At 38.1% G+C, this 20,415-nt stretch overlaps 1 pseudogene; it reads right to left on the bottom strand.

The window, feature by feature from the left end:
* Positions 1 to 606: 606 nt before the first annotated feature.
* Positions 607 to 20,211, bottom strand: LOC149258039 (COBRA-like protein 4; annotated as a pseudogene).
* Between the last annotated feature and the right edge of the window lie 204 nt (positions 20,212 to 20,415).

Here is a 20,415-nt window from a genome sequence, read left to right as displayed (position 1 = left end):
ACCAAATATTATTACCATTAGAGTGTCTCTCTTTCAATTTTTTTTAGTGTATTGTCTGTATAAATTGAAGAGAGCAAAAGGGTAGGAATTTATTATACCAGTGAAGCCATTCCTACATGTTTGTATAAATTGAAGAAAGGAGAAGGGAAGGAATTTATTATACCAGTGAACCCATTCCCGCATGTTGGGTTCGCTTGGACTAGGAGCATCTGGGTCTGTCATTACCTGATCAAATGTAAATGCATGCATTCATAGAAGACCCATAACAAATTTATAAGTAAATATTCATTCTATGAAACTAAAGGTGTTGGAATTAAATTATTGATGAAATGGGTACCAGAGTATAGAGACTCTCATCGAAGTGTCGACCCGCTATTTGCACATTGGGGTAGTCAACAGTAGCAGAGGGCTTGATCTCGTAGCCACTGGTGATCTTCTTGGATCCATAGTAGACGGCGATGTCCATTGAAGGCACAAGCATGTCAATAACAACGCCTATCACTCTTCCTACTACCAGGGGATCTGCTGAATGAGCCATTGCAGTAGAGATGAATCCCAATTTTGCTTCCTGATTTCCTTCCTTCTCCTTTCTCACCTCCTTCAAATTCACAGTCGAAGTCGATTCAAGTTAAGTGGCGAATGTAGTGGAAGTGTCTTATGGCATGTAAATAAATTGAATGAATCTGCAAGGGAATAAGAATCATACTCAATACAAGCAGGTTGAGTTATGTTGTTCTGGCAAGCGCAGGTGCAAGCAGCGCATGGTGTTATAGTATCATTATAGAACGATGATAAGGAGACACAACATGTTGAACTTTTCTGAGCCAGGAACTTAGAATATGTGCATGTTACATTCCATGTCACTGCACAAGGACAAGGGAAATTCAAATATAAGACTTAGCCAGCTCAGAGTGAAACACATAACATTCACAAATATATAAATTATGAGGGATTATAATAGTTTATTACTCAGAACTTGAGTGGTTCTGCGACGATCTGGACTAAAGAACAGGCTGGGTTTAACAATCTTAGCAGGGCCACAAGTATAACCTGGTCCTGGAGCCTTCAAAGTGAAATTCTTTGGCAATTTGACAGTTTTGTTAGTGGTCCCTGAATTGCCCACACTAACTTGGAAGGATGTGATGGAATTTGGAGGATCCTAAGCCCAAGATGCCAATGCTCCACCTTTGCAGCAATTAGTAAATTGCTGATTGTAAGGCACACCTGGTAAGAGATCAACAACGGTGGGGTCCTTCTTGCAACAGTGTGGAACACCTGCTTTCCATTTGGAGCAATCTCCTTTCTATGTTGTCTGGCCACCAACCATAGCCCAGATGACCTCATTTTTTGCCCAGTGCCAACTCAAAGTCCATCCTGGGGGGCTTGGTATATGGCGGTACTGCTGAAAACTATGCATGGTCACGACCACCTATAGAGGGAAGCTCATTAGAATCAGCAAAGAGTAAAATAAGTTCTAGCATGAAGATTTTCAAGGAATGTTTAGTAAATTGTACCAATGTTTCTAGTGAATACTTACTTAATTTCAGGGACACAAAGCTAACTAAAAATGAGTGAAGTATTTACTCAAAATATCGAACATACCAATCAATACAACACAATTTATTAGAAATTTTCATCAATATCAAAATAAACTCTACCTGACTTGAAGGTTTTCCAAATTTGTCATGATGTCAAGCTTTGAGAATTTAAATTGTAGGCTACTAGGAATGAAATTTAGAAAAGCTCAACATCTATTTCAGGAAAATGAGAAGGGCGAATTATAATTCAAGACCTATTTGATGAAAGGGCATTACTCGCAACATATCCATCTGCAGTCCAAGACACAATATCCCATTTGATCGTTATGTTACTATTTGGATCTAGTGGATCATAAGCACCTGTAAAGAACACAATGTAGATAAATTTTAAGTTAATATTGTATTCATACCCTTGATAAGGATGGAAAAGTTTAAGAATGGAAATTGATCTTAAAACTTAAAATTTTGCCAAATTTTATGGTAAAAATAAGTTTATATTATAAATCTTGGCATGTTATAGAAAACAAGCTGAAAAATTTAAACATGTAAAATGGAAATTAGCAAAATTTAACCCCTGAATTGAAACATCACCTACAGGTGAAAATGCAATAGCCAAGATAGTTAATGCCAAGAAAAACCCAGCTACATTCCTGATCAACATATGGAAATTCTGCATGAAACCTCTACCCTCTGAAGACTTTAACTCTCTTCTCTCCATGATGCCTTTGATATTATCAATTAATGAATCAGGCAAAAACCCCAGAGGAGGAGTTCAACAACCCTTCTAAGTAGCTGTAGCTCCACAAATGCAATGGGAATGGGAATGGAGAAAACATTAGTTTATGATGAAGAACCAATAACTGAAGTGTATAAACTTGCAGGCTTGTAATGGTTGGTTTCTTCATTCTTCAAACAGAGTAGTGAAAGTGGAGAAGAACAGTGCTTGCCAAAAGCCAGGGAAGAACAACAACAACAACAACTGGCATACCAAAGAAACTATTAACTCTGAGGCCAAGAGTGACATAAAAGAATGGGAAAAAGCAATAAAAATATCCAAAGAAACAATTAACTCTGAGGCCAAGAGTGACATAAAAGAATTGGAAAAAGCAGTAAAAATATCTTCAAGAGTGACATAAAAGAATGGGAAATTGCAGTAAAAACTCAACCGATATTTGGAAAAAGCAGTCACACTTGAAATCACAAAAGAATTTTCCTTATTTCTGCTCAGATTTGTTGTCTCTGTATCAAAACTGGGCCCTAAAATATGCCCATACCCAATCTGCAACTTGACCTTGCACACATTGAATCTACGGCCAAATCAATACTTTATAAGGCATCTAAGATTGATTTCTATTTTTCGTAAATAAATCTAAATACCCTTTCATGCTGTATATACAAGATCTGTGTGATAAAGCTATGGTAGATGAATAGATGTGGTGGATCTGTATTGGGGCACTCTACATATTTTAACCCCTTCTCTATTGACATTACAAGTTTATACTTGTGCGATTTTCCTCACCCATCCAGTGTAATTGGCCACAATATTCTTGGCATGATTTATGCCTTCCTTTGAGTGCTACAGGTCCAGAACAGTGGAAATTGAGGCACCTCTTAACCAATATTATAGGCCTATATCTTTTGAGACCTAATGATTCAACACCAGAAACTATTCCATAGTAAACCTGCTTTCACAATCCTCAATCCAGAAATGGTGTGATTTACACATGAATTGGAGTTTAGCTACAATGTGCTCAAAGCAGTTTCTTTTTGGCATCATATTTATCCAGATTCTAATCTATCGCCAGGAAATTCATCCAAATTGTTGACTATCACCCAAAGAATCAACAATGTCAATCAAAACAATCAGGACATTGTCGTGGAGTTAGCTTCCTCAATAGTAATAGCACCATAAACTTTTCTTCATGAAAGGTGTGCTTAAGCTTCCGCAAATAATAATGCAGTGACTATGAATGCAAGAATGCTCGCATTTAGGGTTCAGAATCTGAAGCTAGATAAGGTTGCATATTAACATGAACAATAGTAGGTAAAGGATATGCCATTGTTTTTCCAGAGTTTGTATCAACAATACTAATCAAATTTCGTTCTTTGAAAGCCATGGGCTGCAAATATTGTTCCATTGTAAGGATATAAACACCCATAGCACATGTGTCGTTCATTGTTTTCTTTATCTCTTTATCAGATTCTTCAAGACCCAACATTATGGAAGATTTGGTCACCATTTCTCCCTTGAATCCCTTCACATGCTTCAATATAAGTAAGCTTTGGTCATACCCTCATCAACATATCTACATTGATGAATTTGAGCAACAATGGCCCTCCAACCTTATGGTTGTCAACATCTTGATGTCGGATTAGCTAAACACTTGCACACCTTTCAGGAACACGATGAATAAGCTGGGCTATTTCTGGTTGACCACATGGATTTACAGCTTCCTATCCTCCTTGAGTTGTAACAGCTGTATGTTGAAACCACAAGCTGTTAGCGGAGGGGAGTACTCGTTTTAAGTGGTTTTTATGAAGGGGCCTCTGCTGTTTACCATGTAGTGTTGTTTACTAAATACTAATCAGTACAGATAGGTGTCCATGAGGTATGTATAATAATTTTCTTTTAAAGGGTCCATCATAAGATGTAGTAGGGTTGAATTTATGGGTTTATATTTTAAGAAATACCCTAGTATTTAGAAACCTTAATCTTAATTATTTGTTCCCTATGATTTTATTTCTAGGGCATGGGATAAACTCTAGAATGACATAAAGGGAAAAGAGTATGATCTAAGGTTTGAATTTAAGAAACCCTAAAAAGGCCTCTTGATTACATAAAAACCTTAGAAAAGTAACTTGACATCATGTTTTGGAATAATATATTGCTTGGGTTACTTGTTACAATAGTATTGTATGTACAAGAAGAAAAAAATGGATGGGGTGATCCATTTGAAGGCATGATGTAGCTCTTCGTAACACCTCATAAATCATGGAGTCGTTGTGCAAAAACTTTATTAAATATATGCCCTAGATTTCTCAACAAATAACATCATCAAACTCACACAAATAAATGGTTGAATCTTACATTTTGCATAACATTAGATGTATATGGGGGCATTAATGATCCCTGCATGCTAACATTGGTTGTATTGAGGGGCATAAATGAATCCTGCATGCCAACAAAATGCACGCTTAGTAAAAACACAAATATTAATAAATATATATAGTGAAATAAGTTAATTAAATGCACAAAAATATTGATCAAGTTTTACCACTATCATTATCTTAGATGCATTATAAGGTGTTATAAGGGTTGGAATGACTTTAGTGATTGCCTGCATTCCACAAACATAAATTAGCATAATATAATAAGGAATATAAGATAATTGAACATATAAAATACAATATTCAAGCTTACCTCATGCATCATCATAGCAACGTCTTGCCCTCGTGCATTTGTTAACATTTCCATAAAAGTAGTGAATATCATTGAATCCCCCATAGTAGCATCGGTAACACCCATGGGTACATTCTTAAGAAAACACATAATAACATAAAAATAAGAAAACCTTGATCAAAAAACCGATAAGAAAATAGAATCAGTAACACCAAATATATATGTCTTTCAAGTAAAACCTTAAAAATTCAAATTACTTGATGTTCATTAAAATTAAAAACTCAATACTTAACTTGTAAAGAAAAATTATATTGCAGTGAATCCTTATAACCATCGTAAAGTAAACATTGTGATTGAAAAATGTCATCCTCACAAGTAAAACATTAAACATTCAAATTACTTAATGTTCATTACAATTAAAAACTCATATGTCTAACTTGTAAAGAAAAATTATATTGCAGTGAATCCTTAAAACTATCTTAAAGTATACATAGTGATCATAAAATGATATTCTCAGAAGAAATCTCCTCATCTGATTGCATATATACCCCATCACTAATAGACCCTAAATCCACAAATAAATTAATACCATCATTTTCATAGTCTTCATCACCTTCAACTATAGGTAAATTAAAATCAATGAATTCATCATCTTCATGGATTTGATGCCCATGTGGTTGCTCATGTCCTTCAAAAACTTCAATAAACTCGTCTTGGTCTTCATCTCGGTGATATGCATCATTGACAATAAATTCTTCATCATCTCCATCTTGGCCATCTATGTCTTCAGGGGGGGCTTCTGCATCTTCAATTAAATCATGGTCCTCTACATCTTGAACAAATGTTACTCTTCGTCCTCTTGGATCATAATCAATCACAAATGACCAACCAGGTTGTTCTAAATTTGTAATGAGAAAATTTTGGTCACATTGACTTGGAAAAACATAAGGTTCAGAAGTGGCTTCAAACCGAGATGTATTGATCATGTGGAATCCATTATCATGGAGCAAGATAGTTTTTTCTTCTCCCACTTCAATAAGCTTGTACCATTCAACACGAAAAATAACTTTCTTGAAATACATAAAATCAAGCTCGATAATGTCCTCCAACACTCCATAGTAGCGAAGTGTTCTTGTGATTGGTTGTATATCATTTGCATGTGAATGACATTCCACCTCAAATGATGCTGAAACTCCACAATCATAAGTTTTTCTCTTTTCATCAACTTTTCTGATGCAAAAAATTATGACCAAAATTCCACATTCCTTTGTACTATCTTACCTAAATTCATATAAATATCAACTAATTAGATTCAAGGATATGAAATCTAACAAAAGATTGATTAAATATATGCAATATATTAATATATATCATCTCCCCTTTTATGGATCCTTTAATGAAATTCAATTATTGTTGTGTTACTCTATTATTCCCTTTTGTTGCGTCGTGTTCAATATTGGCCTTTAGCCAATTCCACGAGCATCTCTCTGGCCAGTTTCTTTTATGGCTTGCAGGCAATCCTCGAGTAGTGTTTTGACCATGTCTATTATATATATTGGCCCATGCATTTTCATCTTCTAATTTCTTTTTTTCAACGTACTTCTCCATCCATTCCAACATAAAGTCAGAATTGTATGCAACATACAAATGTAATGCCTCCCACTCCTTCGCATCTACAATGATTTTTTTTTTTTTTTTTTCCGTTCAATGAATTAATAATTATTTAAAGCCATGTAATATAAAACTTAAGATACAAATAACTGCTAACATTTTTTTATACCTTTTATCCTATCTGAATTCCCTTCTCCCTCTAATTTTTCTCCTTCAAATGATTGAGATTGGTTATAATTCCATAATCACAGAGCTTCAAGATGCAATTGAGGTAAGTACTCACTCAAATGAACCATGGATTGGAAAACCATGTACCCCTCAACTATGGACCCTTCTGGTCGAGCCTTTTGCCTCACAAATTGTTTCAAGACCTTCATATATCTCTCCACGAGCCACATTGTTCGAATATGAATAGGAACACACTGTTCAATCTCCTCTACTAGGTGTGCAAGGTAGTGCTCTTGAGAATTAAAGAAGATTGGAGGGAAGCACATTTGAATATCACACATCAAAAGTGAAACATTCCTCTTCCAATACTTCAAGTCATCCTGATGTATCTCTTTAGATGAGACCCACCTACAAGTATTACAATAAAGACTTGTTATTTCTTCTAAACTAAAAGTAGAAACTCATATGAAGGCATAACCAATGTTGCACTTCAAATGATAAGAGTAATGGAAGAGTATGCATGATGGATTGAAAAATACCTCAGATATTTATATAATTTGTAAATAGTCAAAGTGACATTGTGGTCAAAAGTACTTGGTATTGCTGTAAGCAACACATACTGCATGACCTTTAACAAATAACCATGTTCAAATATGCATGAACTAATTTCATCACTATACTAGCATGTCTATTAACAAATAACCATGTTCAAATATGCATGAACTGATATTATCACTAGGATATACAATTTTATAATTAAGTTTCCAACAAATATAACATGTGACAACGTTACCTTTATCCAATTGTGTCAATCATGTGTTTTTAGGCCTGAGAACTCTGATCCATCTCTTGTGAATAAGTTTTTTAATGTCGCACCAAAGCCAGAAGGAAATCTTATGCTTTTCATAGTAGAAATGATGTTTTGTTTCTCATTTGATGTAAATGTCCATGGAGCATGAACATATGAGTTGTCTTCGTGCAACCACATGTTCGACATGATATTGGAAACTCGAAGGTCCTTTCTTAACTTTATTTGTGCTTCAATGTTATTTCCATTTAGATGTTTCCACAAGCACTCTGCCACATTTTTCCCGATGTGCATAGTATCAAATAGTTGGGCTATTGGCAAGCTCTCATAATATTCTAATTTGTAGAAAATAGAGAGTATTTTCATTCCTAGGGGAAAGCCTGTCCCTTCTTTTTTGTAATACATCACTTTCCACCTAGCAGGGTTCATCTTTATTGGCTTCCTCATTTCCACTTCCTTTCCATTGAACATATGTTTATCACGCACTCGATAGCGATGATTTTGTGGTAAGAATTGTCGATACTCATCATAGAAAGTTTTATTGAGATCCCTTGACTGCCTATGCAACAATTTTGGCCCACATGATGGACTGCCATGTTTCCCCTTTGTTTGTAGTCCTAAAATAAGATTGGAACCCATATTTAGTAAATGCTAAAATGAACATAATAATTATAAATGTAATTTATATTATATTACCACAACAAATAGAGAGCCCCGGGGCATCATGAATTGTCCAGATAAGAATCACATGAAATAGGAAGTTTCGATCATTGATAGGTCTTGATACATCAAACATATTTACACCATCCCATAATTCACAAAGCTCATCAATGAGGGACACCATGTATACATCCATATCCTTTACCTAATATTCACATGTTCTAGTACCTGGTATGATAAGAATTAACATTGCATGTTCCTTTTTCATTGCCATCCAAGGGGGGAGATTATTGTTTATAATTAACACTGGGCAAACAGAATATGTTGTTCTAAGATCTCCAAAAGGATTTACGCCATCCATTGCTAGAGAAATGCTTGCATTCCTTGTCTCATTTATGAAATGTGGCCATTTTACCTCAATATCTTTCCAATATTTACTATCCGCAACCATACGCATGACACCATCTTGGCTCCTCCCTTGTGCATGATGATCCATATATTTTGCCAACTCCTTGCATTTGAACATTCTCTCAAACCTTGGCTTTAGTGGAATGTGTTGTAATACTTTATAAGGAACCTTCTTGGATATTTGATCTTGACGATACCTATTTGTGTGACACTTTGGGCATTGTTGTAAATTTGCATTATTTCCATACTACAATATATGGTCATTTGGACATGCATCATATGTCTTGTACTTCATTCCAATGTCTTTCATTATTGAAGATACTTATCTATGAGAATGAGGCAACTTATTGTCCTTTGGAAGTATTTTGTTTGCCAAAAGTCTGCATAGTGCAACAAATGATTTTTATAAGTATACACAATATTCAAAACTTTTAAGACATCTAGAGAATTAATTTATAGGAATATCAATCCAACCTTAATATATCAGTAAAGCATGTGTTTTTCGGTCCATGTGTAGCCTTCAAGTTCAACAACAACATAAGTGTCACCAATATAGAAGATTCAACATTTGCATAAAGAGGTGTCCTAGCCAAATGAGCTAGGGGTGAATCAACAACTTCTTCAAAAGATGTGTAGAAGTCTTGGATAAATTCATTGACACCAGCCTCATATATCTGCAAAGTGGCTTCTTCCATAAATGTGTCTTGTCCTTCATCTTGAGACTTGCTATTATCAATATCATCCATTGGTTCTTCACGAATATTGGGAACTGGAAGCAGCTTTTCATAAATAAAAAAATCAAATGAAATGATCAATAATAATGTACTAAATAATGTGCATATTTATTTATTATAAGAATAACAATTTTTTAATTATAATGTATCTCTTCTATATAAACTCCATGTTCCAATCTATGGATACCAACAAGCCTTCGCTTCTTTAGTTTCCTATTTTGGCACATTTTGCAACTGCAATATATCATTTCATTGAAGTATTCATCTGTACCTGGAGTAGGTCTTGTTTCCCGTTCATCTGAATATTCAGATGATGATGTGCTATTTCCCTGAATGCACCATGTTTTTTAAACAATAACAATGCAATTTTTAACTTTGGTATTACTTAATTTTCAAGAGAACATGACCAATGAATAAACCTAGGGAGTGAATCTATGAATATGTAGTTTTTCAATGTATTTTTTGGCTCTTTGATCACTTGATTGTTTGTACTTTTGTTTTTTTGTTGTTTCAAGGTAGTGTTTAGTGCTTCTGTAGGAATTAGATATGAAAAAAATTGAGAACTAGGTTCAAAACCCTGAACAAAACTCTACCAATGTGTTGAGTGAGCATTGAAGATCTGTCCAACACTTTGAGGCAAGCTTATCAGAGTGTTCCAACAAGCATTTAACTAGTCACAAACAAACTTTTGAAGTATCATTTTAAAGTTATTTCTAAAAACAAATCCAACCTCTAACTAAATCAACAACATAAATAATACACATACCCAAAGTAACATAAATACCTGGTCTGCCATTTTGTATAGAATAATGTAATAGAAATATGCGAAGAAACGTTTGTGGACACTAGTTAGGATAATTACATAAATAAATGTTGAAATATATGACAAGTAGGAACTTTACCAATTGGATAATCCTTTGAAGACCCTTGAGGTTACAGAGGGATATAATATAGCTGTGGAAAAGAATAAAGTTGAATATGGAGCATGCCAGGAAAGCATTTTTATTGTTGATGGCATAACTGATGCAAGTCTAATTATAGAACAATTGTTTGATATGGAAAACAACAAAAAACATGAGTGATTCATTGACACTGCCAAAATTGAGGGAAACAATGGCCAGGAAGCTGGAGAGACCCAAAATTTCAAAGTTGGAGAAAATATACAGATTGTGGTGAGAAAGCAGGAACCTTCCCAGTTTGATACTCCATTGAGGATCCCTGAGGTTACGGAGGGATATAATATATCTCCTTGTTTAAGCACCCGATTTGGCTTGGACTCCAGTATTCCATCCAAAAGTTCAGGAACTTAGAAAAAGTTACAATATATCCCCTTGTTTAAGTATAAATGAATCTCTTCTAGAAGACAAGGATGTGTGCAATCAACAACTTTCCTTGGATAATCCATTGAAGAGGCTTGAACATGACGAGGGACCAGAATATGATACCCTAGTGAAAAATCTTGAGCTTATAGAAATTGATGTGACATCAGAGACTGAATATTTGTCACTGCATGTCCCACTTGGAGACCATGTGTGTGTCATGGAGAAGGATGCTACGGTTTTGGATGGGATAGATCATTTTGAAAGTATTCTCCTCACATAAAATCCTGTAGAATCTGGAGAAGTAGCTGAGGGTTATACTATTTTGGATGATATGAATGTTCCTAGTAAAGGGGATTCAAGAAGAACCAAACTTGTAGACAGATCACTAACTTTGAGCAATAGATTACAAAATTTTCAATTGGACTTACAAGGACCATTCCCTATATTGTTGATAAAGAAAATTTCCATATTATATGTGATTTTATCTTGCTGGTATAAAAAGCAAGTTGTGTGTGATATGGACCTATTTCATGCTAAAGAATTAGAGTCTAGTTCCAAACACATGATCATGTATCCAAGCAAAAGATCATCCCAATGCATCTCCTAGAATGGTAGATATCAAGTGACACAATGTGGCCATTTATTGCACAGAAGTTGAATTATATAGAAATGAGCCAATGGGGAGTGCATTTTCATAAAAGGATGACCTCATTTCTCAAAACACACCCAAAGGAACTAGGATTGTTACAATGTTGTATGTTGGGTTAGGGTGCAACACTATCATGTTATAAGACACAATTGCATATAAAAGGTTATACTCCATTATTAATTTAAATTGTGATGCTAATTTACAACTAATTATTGAATTTTTTGCATTACAACACTAAAAATAAAATATAATTGAGTGAAAAAAGTGGAACCAACATCACAAGAAAAACCCAATATGGTATGATGTCCTCTTAAAGAAACCAACCATGTCAAATGTGAGGAATATCAAGAGAGGATGAATGTAGAAAAACCCCTAAATCTTGCAGAAATGGTGAGGACCCTAAAGTAGAAACACTCCTAAATCTTGTAGAAATAGTGAGGATCCTAAAATAAATACTCTAAACCTACGTGATAGATAATGAAAGGATAATCCAAGAGAGAGAAAGACCATTAGAATTGAATGCATTGTTGCTAGAAAATCTATCTGAAATTCAGAAGAAATTGTAAAAAAGACCTAATGATACCAATGATTAATTTCAAAGATAAAGATTTGTTGAGAGGTTAAAAAACACATATTATCTACAAATAAAATGAGGAAAATCACCTCCATAAAAATACACCATGCTAAAAGGATAGATACATCTAGTAACAAATCATTATTTGATTTGTCTAAGGTTGGGATAGTCAATTCATATGAGCTTCTTGGAAATGGTTCCAAGAGGGAATTACATAAGAAAAATAAAAATAAGCATTCTTGAACAAAACTTCCTTGAAGGAGAATAGATTCAAATCACAATAATGCAAGACTTTAGGAAATGGTACCAAGATGAGTTTCTTAGCCAAATCTGACAAGCGGTGAGGGTACATGCAAGATACAAATCAAGGATTAATGCAAAGGAGTAATGCAGAGGAGTGTACTGACTACATACATATCATTAAACATCTTTCATTTGTCTTTGAAGATATTTCTTCCATCCCACTGACTACCAATTTGGATGCCTAATGATCTTTGCTTTTGTGCTCTTGAGAGAATTACTTCTAAGTTCTCTAGCTGTCACTCCAGAATTTTTTCATATTCCTTTTTCTTATAAGCCTGTTGAAGTCCCAGTATATCTAGATCTCCGATGTCGAAGCTCTCCGGTTCCTCTTCCATGTGTTGTACTATTTCCTGCTTTGCCTCTGTATCGTCTACAATCATGAGTTTCATCTGAGTGCTATCTACCTCCATACCATGAGCAGTCCTTTTCTGCATGTTACCGTGAGAGGGCATTTTGGTGTCCGTGAGTTGCTTAGAAGTGAGGGTTTTCTTTGAGCTTGATGGAGTAGAATGGGCGAAAGTCTTAGGAATGGCTTCAGGTTGTTTCTGATTATCTAAAATATGAACCTCCGACTGGAGCAGGATTTCAAAGCTATTGCTTGTTGAAGGCAAGGAGGTGCTGGTGACAGGTTTTTTGACTGAGGGAGAGGGTTTTTTATGGGTGTTTTTGCGATTGGGAACTTTTGTGAACCCATCCAAGTCGGATTTTTCCATTGAAGGGGTGGTCATGGATTTCATATTGGAGGGACAGTCTCGGAATAAATGGCCCTGGGCGTGGCATTTTTGACAGTGGAATGGTACATGCTCGTAATCTATTATTTGTAACCATTCATAATCATCATGGTAGAAGCTTACCGCATCTGGGAGAGCTTTGCTGAGGTGCATGTATACACAAATCCGTGCATAGGAGGTGTATCGCTTCAGCTTTGTCTCCTCTGCCACTTTGATGAATTCGGCTAAACCATTCCCAATGTCTCGCAAAGAGTCTTCGTACCAATACTCCAGAGGGAGAGAATAAAGGCGCAACCAAACCGGGGTCCAGCTCAGATCTTCTTTGTCTGGGTTAAAGCGCTTGATCCATCCTCTTAGGTATAGCCCTACTGCATTGAAGAAATATGGTCCTCCATCCAATACCCTATTTCGGTCCTCTAGACAATTGAAAATGGTAGTAAAGAAGCCCTTAGGCCCTAACTGCAGTGTTATGTGCCCTTTTGGCTTCCATTTGGCTGTGATCCAGCCGTGCAAAGCTTTCTCCATTGGCCAAAGGCCTATGAACTTTTCTATCTCTCATAATTGGATCTGAGTGTTGATGCGCTGACTTGGGTGCTCGATTTTGGGTCTGTCAATTGCTACCGGCTTGCAGGTGTTTGACGTCACTCGTGGTTCTTCATTTGTGTTGTTATTCGTTGGCGTATTTTCATTCTCTGTTGCTGTATATTCTGGATGGTCCATCCTGAAATTTTCAGTCTGTCACAGGCCGTTTTTCGTATCAGCGGGGGGAGGCATCATGTCCTCCCCCTGAGGGGATTCCATTACGCGATAGCTGTTCCTTATTGTGCTGTAGCTGCCTTATGGTTGAAGGTTAATGGCAGAACGACGCAGTCTATGAAGGTCTGCCAGTAGCAGAGTAGCATCAAACCCTAAGCGCTCCGCTATCCATTTTCTTTTTTTTGACATAAACCGTTAGTTTTTATTTAAAATTCGACAAATTAGCTGCCGAGGACTTTAACACTAAAACCCTGTATTTCCTTGTTACAGTTGGCAGGGAAAGAATATTTTACTTTTGAATAGTTCGCTGAATGAGTTACACTGTGAATGCAGATAGAGGCTTGAAAAAGAACTTGATTTGGTTTCAGAATGGTGCCTTGAAATTCCGCTGCTTTTGCTTTCTGTGACGTAGCTCTACTTCCTAGCTTGCAGAGAGGAGATCCAACACGCCGAAGTGCCGGATCATCCGAAGAATCACTGCGTTTTCTTTTTGAAATTTCTGGCGAAGTGTTATATAGTGTTCAAGAATCCCAAGAGCAGTAACTTGGCCTTGAAGAGGCCCTCGTGAACTCCCCAGCACTTACCCAGATGTAGCAGTGAGTTCCAACGACGAACAGAGATCGAAAATGCCACAATTGCATTCAAAATTTTCCCTTGTGGATGAGTCCGCGTTTCCTAACAGCAGCCAGCTCAAAATGGTTCAGTCCCGAAGTCTGGAGAATCTGAATCACCGAAATGCTCAAAGGAACAGAGGCCTAGACAACTCCAAAATTAAGGAATGCTGCAGTTCGATTCAACATCATTTACTAACAGAGATATCCTTCTCCCGAGAGAGCCTAGGTTGGCTGCCAAGTCCGCCTATGAGTTTAACTTCCTCAGAACATGATAGAAGGATATTTTGTGGAACTTGGAAAACAGTAGTCTGATTTTTTTGAGGATGGGGGCTAACTGCACCTGAGAAGGGATCTTTTGAGAGTTCATAGCTTGTATAATTAGTCTGGAGTCTCCAAAGACTGAGATGGAGAGGAGATTCCTCTTGATAGCTAGATTTAGACCCTGCCACAGAGTAAGACCCTCTGCTTTGTTGTTTACTTCATGCCCCAGACCCCAAGCAAAGTGCAACTCAGTTGAGCCACCTGGGCTTAAGATAATTCCCCCGCCACCCACCTTTCCTGGGTTACCTTTAGAGGCCCCATCGAAGAATAGGAAGTGATCATCCAAAGTAGATCTCCATTTGATGAATTCCTGTTCTTCCAGATGAATTTCCCAATGAGAAGGGGCTTTAGCAGGAGGAATGGATCTATTCTGATGATTTGGAACAAGCTATTTTAACCATTGATCTTCGTCGCTGTCCAGAATCATGCCATTTCATATGTTGGGTTTGGTATCTAAGGCCTCCCCCAACAGAGCTTTGATCTTAGTGATAATTCTGACCGGGTTACAACTCTCCTCCCTAAATATTATGTTGTGCCTCTCCAACCACAGTTTCCATCATGTGAATTTGGGTATCCACATCCAACCAGTCTTGAGAAGGCTTCTTTTGGAGAGACAGAATGGGGATAACCTGGCCCAGTTTCTTAGTAGGTCTTGAATATTTCCTGGAAGCTCTATTTTGTCAGGTCCTAACATCAGGACACCCTTCCAAATTTCTTGAGCAAAGGGTCACAATAAGAATAGGTTGTTAGCTGTTTCTTCATCCAATGCACAAAGAGGGCACCTGGAGGGACCTTCCATTCCACACTTCCTCATGTTATCTCTAGCGAGGATACTTTTATGCGCCAGAGTCCAGCAAAAGAAGTCAATTTTGGGGAGAGCAGGAAAAGACCAAATAAATTTCCATTGAGTTGGCTCTGGGGAGATGCTAGGGACATCCATCATACTTTTGTAACCTTTTCCTACTGAGTAAGAGCCTGAAAGAGAACCCCACCCTCTTTTTTCCTTGGAAGAGGCCTTTAAGGGAGATTTTCCTTGGAGCAAATCCAACAATAAGTTGGCTTCACCATCCAGCCAATGAGGGACCTCCCCCAAATTCCAACCATCCCATAGATTTTCTGCATCATTTGTCCAATTGGAGATGTCCCAAAGGGTTTCTAGATTGCTGGCTTGAAGCCAAGCTCTGATATTTTCCAGTTCTGCCATCTAATTCAAGGGTTGATCTCCAAGAATCGAATCTTCCCAAACTTTTATTTTTTTCCCATTACCTAGGATCCAATAAAGCTTATGACTGAAAAGTTTCAAAGTTGTGAGACAGAGTTTGAAAATTGGTGATCCTTTGGAAATTCTAGGAGGCTGGTCCAACCACCTCAAACGTTGCCCATGAAAATATTTTTTCCACAGAACTCTCTTGCTCCAACTAGGATTCCCAGAAACAATGTTCCAAAGGAGCTTGGAGCCCAGAGCAAGATTTTGGGCTGCCAGATCCCACATTTGGAGACCTCCTTTCAAGAATGGCTTCTTAATAGTGTCCCAATTAACTAAATGGAGCCTTCTTTCATTATTTTTCCCTCCCTCCCACAGAAATCTTCTCAGGAGACCATCCACTTTACTAATAAAGGTGTTAGGGGATAGTAGAATGGAGTTCTGATAAACTGGGAGACTTATGAGAACAGATTTCATAAGGATTACCTTCCCAGCATTATTCAACCATGAGGCTCCCCAAGCTTGTATTCTGAGTTTTAGCTTGTCTAGCAGGGGCATCCAGTGAGCTACCTTAGGATTTGATTTGAAAATTGGGATCCCAAGATACTTAAATGACTCCCAGGTCAGGGTTATTTCCATTTCTAATAGCCTTGCTATGTCTGTCAAATCTTTTATCGAGCAATTCCAGCCATAGATCGTGCTTTTTAGATAGTTAATCTTGCTGTCCGAAACCTCCCTATAAATGTCCTGCTCCTTCTTGAAGGTTCTAGCAGAATTTATGCTATCTCCTCCAAGAAATAATGTATCATCAGCAAACTGGGCATGATTTATGTCTTTAACATTGTGAGCCATTCTCAGGCCTGGCAGAGTTTGGATCTGTTGACAATAGTCTAGCTAGAAGCTGAGCACCGAAGCTTGAATGGCGTAAAGAAGTGGGGACAAAGGGAAACCTTGTCTTAGCCCCCTCGAGGCATGGAAAAATTCCATTGAATGAACATTAACCAGAGGCGCTATCCAAGGAGAGGCAATGCAGGCTTTCACCCAAGTTATGAGAACTTTTGAGAAGCCAAATTTCTCCATCACAGAAAACAGGAAATCATGTCTCACCCTGTCAAAGGCATTTATCAAATCTAGCTTAATCACCATGCCTTTCTCTTTTCGATGATAGCTTGAACGAATTGCTTCTTGCGCCAGCACAATATTGTCTAGAATCTTTCTCCCTTTTATGAATCCTCCTTGGTTTTCAGGGGTGATGACCGGCAGAATTTTCTTAATACGGTTGGCTATTATTTTTGTAATCAACTTGTAACTTGTATTACACAAAGAGATGGGCCTGAATTTGCTGAAATCAGTGGCGCCTTTGACTTTCAAAATCAAGGAAAGGAAGGCTGAGTTGGTACTGCCTCCAACCTTGGTGCAGGTCTAAGATTTACGGATCATTCTCAGAAGGTATTTTTTAATTGTAGGCCAGCAAGTCAGGTAGAACCTTGCAGTGAACCCATCAGGGCCCAGGACTTTATCTGGATCCATGCAATCCAAAGCTTCTTTAATCTCATTCATACTAATTGGAGCAGTCAACATAATATTGTCAGAATCTTGAACACAATGAGGAATAAGATCAATCGAATAGGCTTGAGAATCGATAGGAGGGTCTTCCAGGGCAGAGTAAATATCTTTGAAGAAGGAGTGGGCTGCTCGCTTTATGCCTTCAAAATCTTTAACCGCAGTGTTTTGATAGTGAATTTCATTTACTGTTTTGAAGTGCTTGCGTGCTTCAGCTTGCTTATGGAAGTAGCTTGTATTTTTGTCTCTGGCCTGTAACCAAAGATTTCTAGACTTTTGTCTCCAGAACTCTTCTTCATCCCTACTTTCTCTATGAAGATCTTTTTGCAGCTCTACTTCTTTTTGAAGAAGGATTTGAGTTACATCGGAATTCTCAATTTTTAATTGATGGCCTGCTAAACTGTCATGCCTCTCCTTTCTTTTGGTGGTGGGCGTTTTCAACCCTTTAGCCCACTCCTTGAGCTCCCTTTTATGTCTCCTCATTTTTTATTCCCACAAAAAGAAAGGGGATCCTTGAACTTGCCAGTTCCAGGCCTCGGAGACCACCTCATAGAATCCTTCTTGATGAATCCATAGAGAACTAAATCTAAAGGGAATGGGGCCAAGATTTCCATCCAAGGAGATCTCGAGCAGAATGGGTTTATGGTCAGAGGTGTAGTTTGGAAAATTTTTAGAGGTGGTCATTAGACCACAAGTCAAGAAGGAGGATTGGACTAGAAATCTGTCCAAACGAGCAAGAATGTGGTCGGGGCCTATCCCTTTGTTTGACGAGGTGAATTTCCCAGATGTGGTCTTGATATCCTCCAATTCCTAATCTAAAATGAGGTCTTCAACCCATTCTCTAGCTGGGTCCCTGACCAGCGAGCCCCTTTTTCTCTTCTGCAGCTAACATTCAGATCACGTGCAATAATATATTTTTTGGGTTGTGCAAGAAAAGATAGGACTAGAGCGAGTCCCAACAATTTTTTTTCTCAGATGGTAAGACCAGAGCATAAAGATTGAACATACTTACTTGGTGGCCAGATTCTTTATGGAGGAGCTTAGTGAGTAGCCAATGGGGGCAAAATTCTTCGTGAATCAGATCATATTTGGAGCTGTCCCAAAAGGAGGCAATCCCCCCAGAGGCACCTCTGGCGCTGACTGCTCTCCCTTGGCCTTTATGCTAGAATGCTTTGCTTGCTTGGAGGAGTAGAAGGTCCTCCAGTTTTGTCTCCTGGATGAGAAGGATTTCAGTGTAGTACATCCCTACACTGTCTTTCAAAGCTTCTTCTTTCAACCTACTACCTAACCCTCTACAATTCCAGGAGATGTATTTCATTATTTACTGGCTTGGAAGGTTGGGGCTCCTTTTGGAGCCTGACCATTCTTGCGCCTAGATGTGGTATTCATCATTCCTTTGAGAGTTTTCTAAGAGCCTTGGAGAACATCCAGATAAGTTTGTTCCTCTCTCTGTTTCTTCTTGGACTTTCGACCCCTGGCTGACTTGATAGGAGTGAGTTGCGAGCTGTCTGAATCTGAGACTCCATCTTCTGAATCTCCCTCAAAATCGAAGCCCATACTGATGCGCTCCTCGTTTTCTTCTTTTTCACCTTGTTCATCCTCTGTTGGAGGAAGATTTGACTTTGCCTCTGCTTCTTTCACTTTCTTCGACGGGTCTTCTAGTTCCTCTTGGGTTCCAATGGCATATGCCTTTACCCCAGAGGAAGAACCCTCTTTTGGAACTTCTTTGGCTTTTGGTTTAGGCCAAGGCTTCACCAATGGCCCTGAATTTTTCTTCTCAGTTGGTTTTGGGACTGCCTTGCCCTTTTTGATTTCTTTCCATCCTTATTCGTCCACTTTGTCCCCAGTTGGAGCTTTTGGGAAATTTCTTTGGAAGTGTCCATGTTCGTGACAAGTTCTCGTTTGAAAGATAGTTGCTCGTAATCCAATTTTTGATAGTGATGCCATTCTCCGACTGTAAGTTTTACCGCTTCGGGTAGTCCAGCTCCCAGATCGACTTCCACATAGATTCTTGCTCATGTATATTGGCTCTTGTTATCTGCTTTGTCAATGAAATGGCCTAGGCAATTTCCAATCTTATGCAAGGTGTGATAGGTCTAGCAATGGATCAGAAGATTGGGAAGCCGGACCCAGAATGGGACCTATTTAGGGGTATCGATTGAGGGATCGAAGTCGTGGTTCCACTTATTAAGATATAGACCCTGATTTCCCATAAAGTACGGACCGTTTCTGAAAACCAAATCTCGATCTTCTTTGGAGGTGAATTGGAAAATGAAATACCCTCTTCCGACAACATAGCAGATCACATTGTTTTCCAGTTGGGGCCTCCAGTTGCGTTGGATCCAGTCATCTATTGTTTTTGTAGAGGGCCAGCATCCCATAAATTGTCCTACCAACCCTCTATCAGCTAGGGCTAGGGCGATTTTCATCGGTTGGTCTTCTGGCAGGGTGATCTCAGGAATTTCCTCCAATTTTTTAATGAATTTCGGAACTTCTGGAATCAAACGTTTCTTCGCTTTCTATGCGAGAGAAATCTTCTGAATGCTTCTTCTGAAGAGATTGGCGGGGTGGGAGAAGGCTCCCCACCCACAGGCACACTCATGGCAATGGCTACGCTCCTCTACGATCACAAAACCCAAATGCGGATGCTGTGCCCGCAGCAACACTGGCCGGAGGAGGGAGGCAGAGCCTGATTGCTGGGATGCTGGGAAGGATTGAGAGCCCAGCAGCAGGGGCTGCCAGGCAGGGGTCCTGCGGAGGGCTGTAGGGGCTGAGGAAGCAGAGGCGCCGGAGCTCCAGTTCAGAACGCGCGTGCAGATCACCATGAAACTCAGCGCTGCCCTCCATTTTCATTCGAAGTGAAATATCATATTAAACATAGGTTTGATCTAAAGTGGTCATTGTATTAAATATAAAGTTTTGTCTTAAAATATTTTTTTCTCAAAATGCTTTTCTCTTAAATACAAAGTTTTGTCTTAAAATAATTTTGTCTTAAATTGTTTTTGTCTTAAACTAATTTTGTCTTAAAATTTTTTTGTCTCAAAATGCTTT

Source organism: Pinus tabuliformis, chromosome 6 (genome assembly GCF_031772625.1).
Source record: "Pinus tabuliformis cultivar Carrire ecotype Pingquan chromosome 6, CPIR1, whole genome shotgun sequence".
Classification (NCBI taxonomy): domain Eukaryota; kingdom Viridiplantae; phylum Streptophyta; class Pinopsida; order Pinales; family Pinaceae; genus Pinus; species Pinus tabuliformis.
The sequence above is the reverse complement of the archived record's forward strand: the minus strand, read 5'-3'. Positions and strand labels throughout refer to the sequence as shown.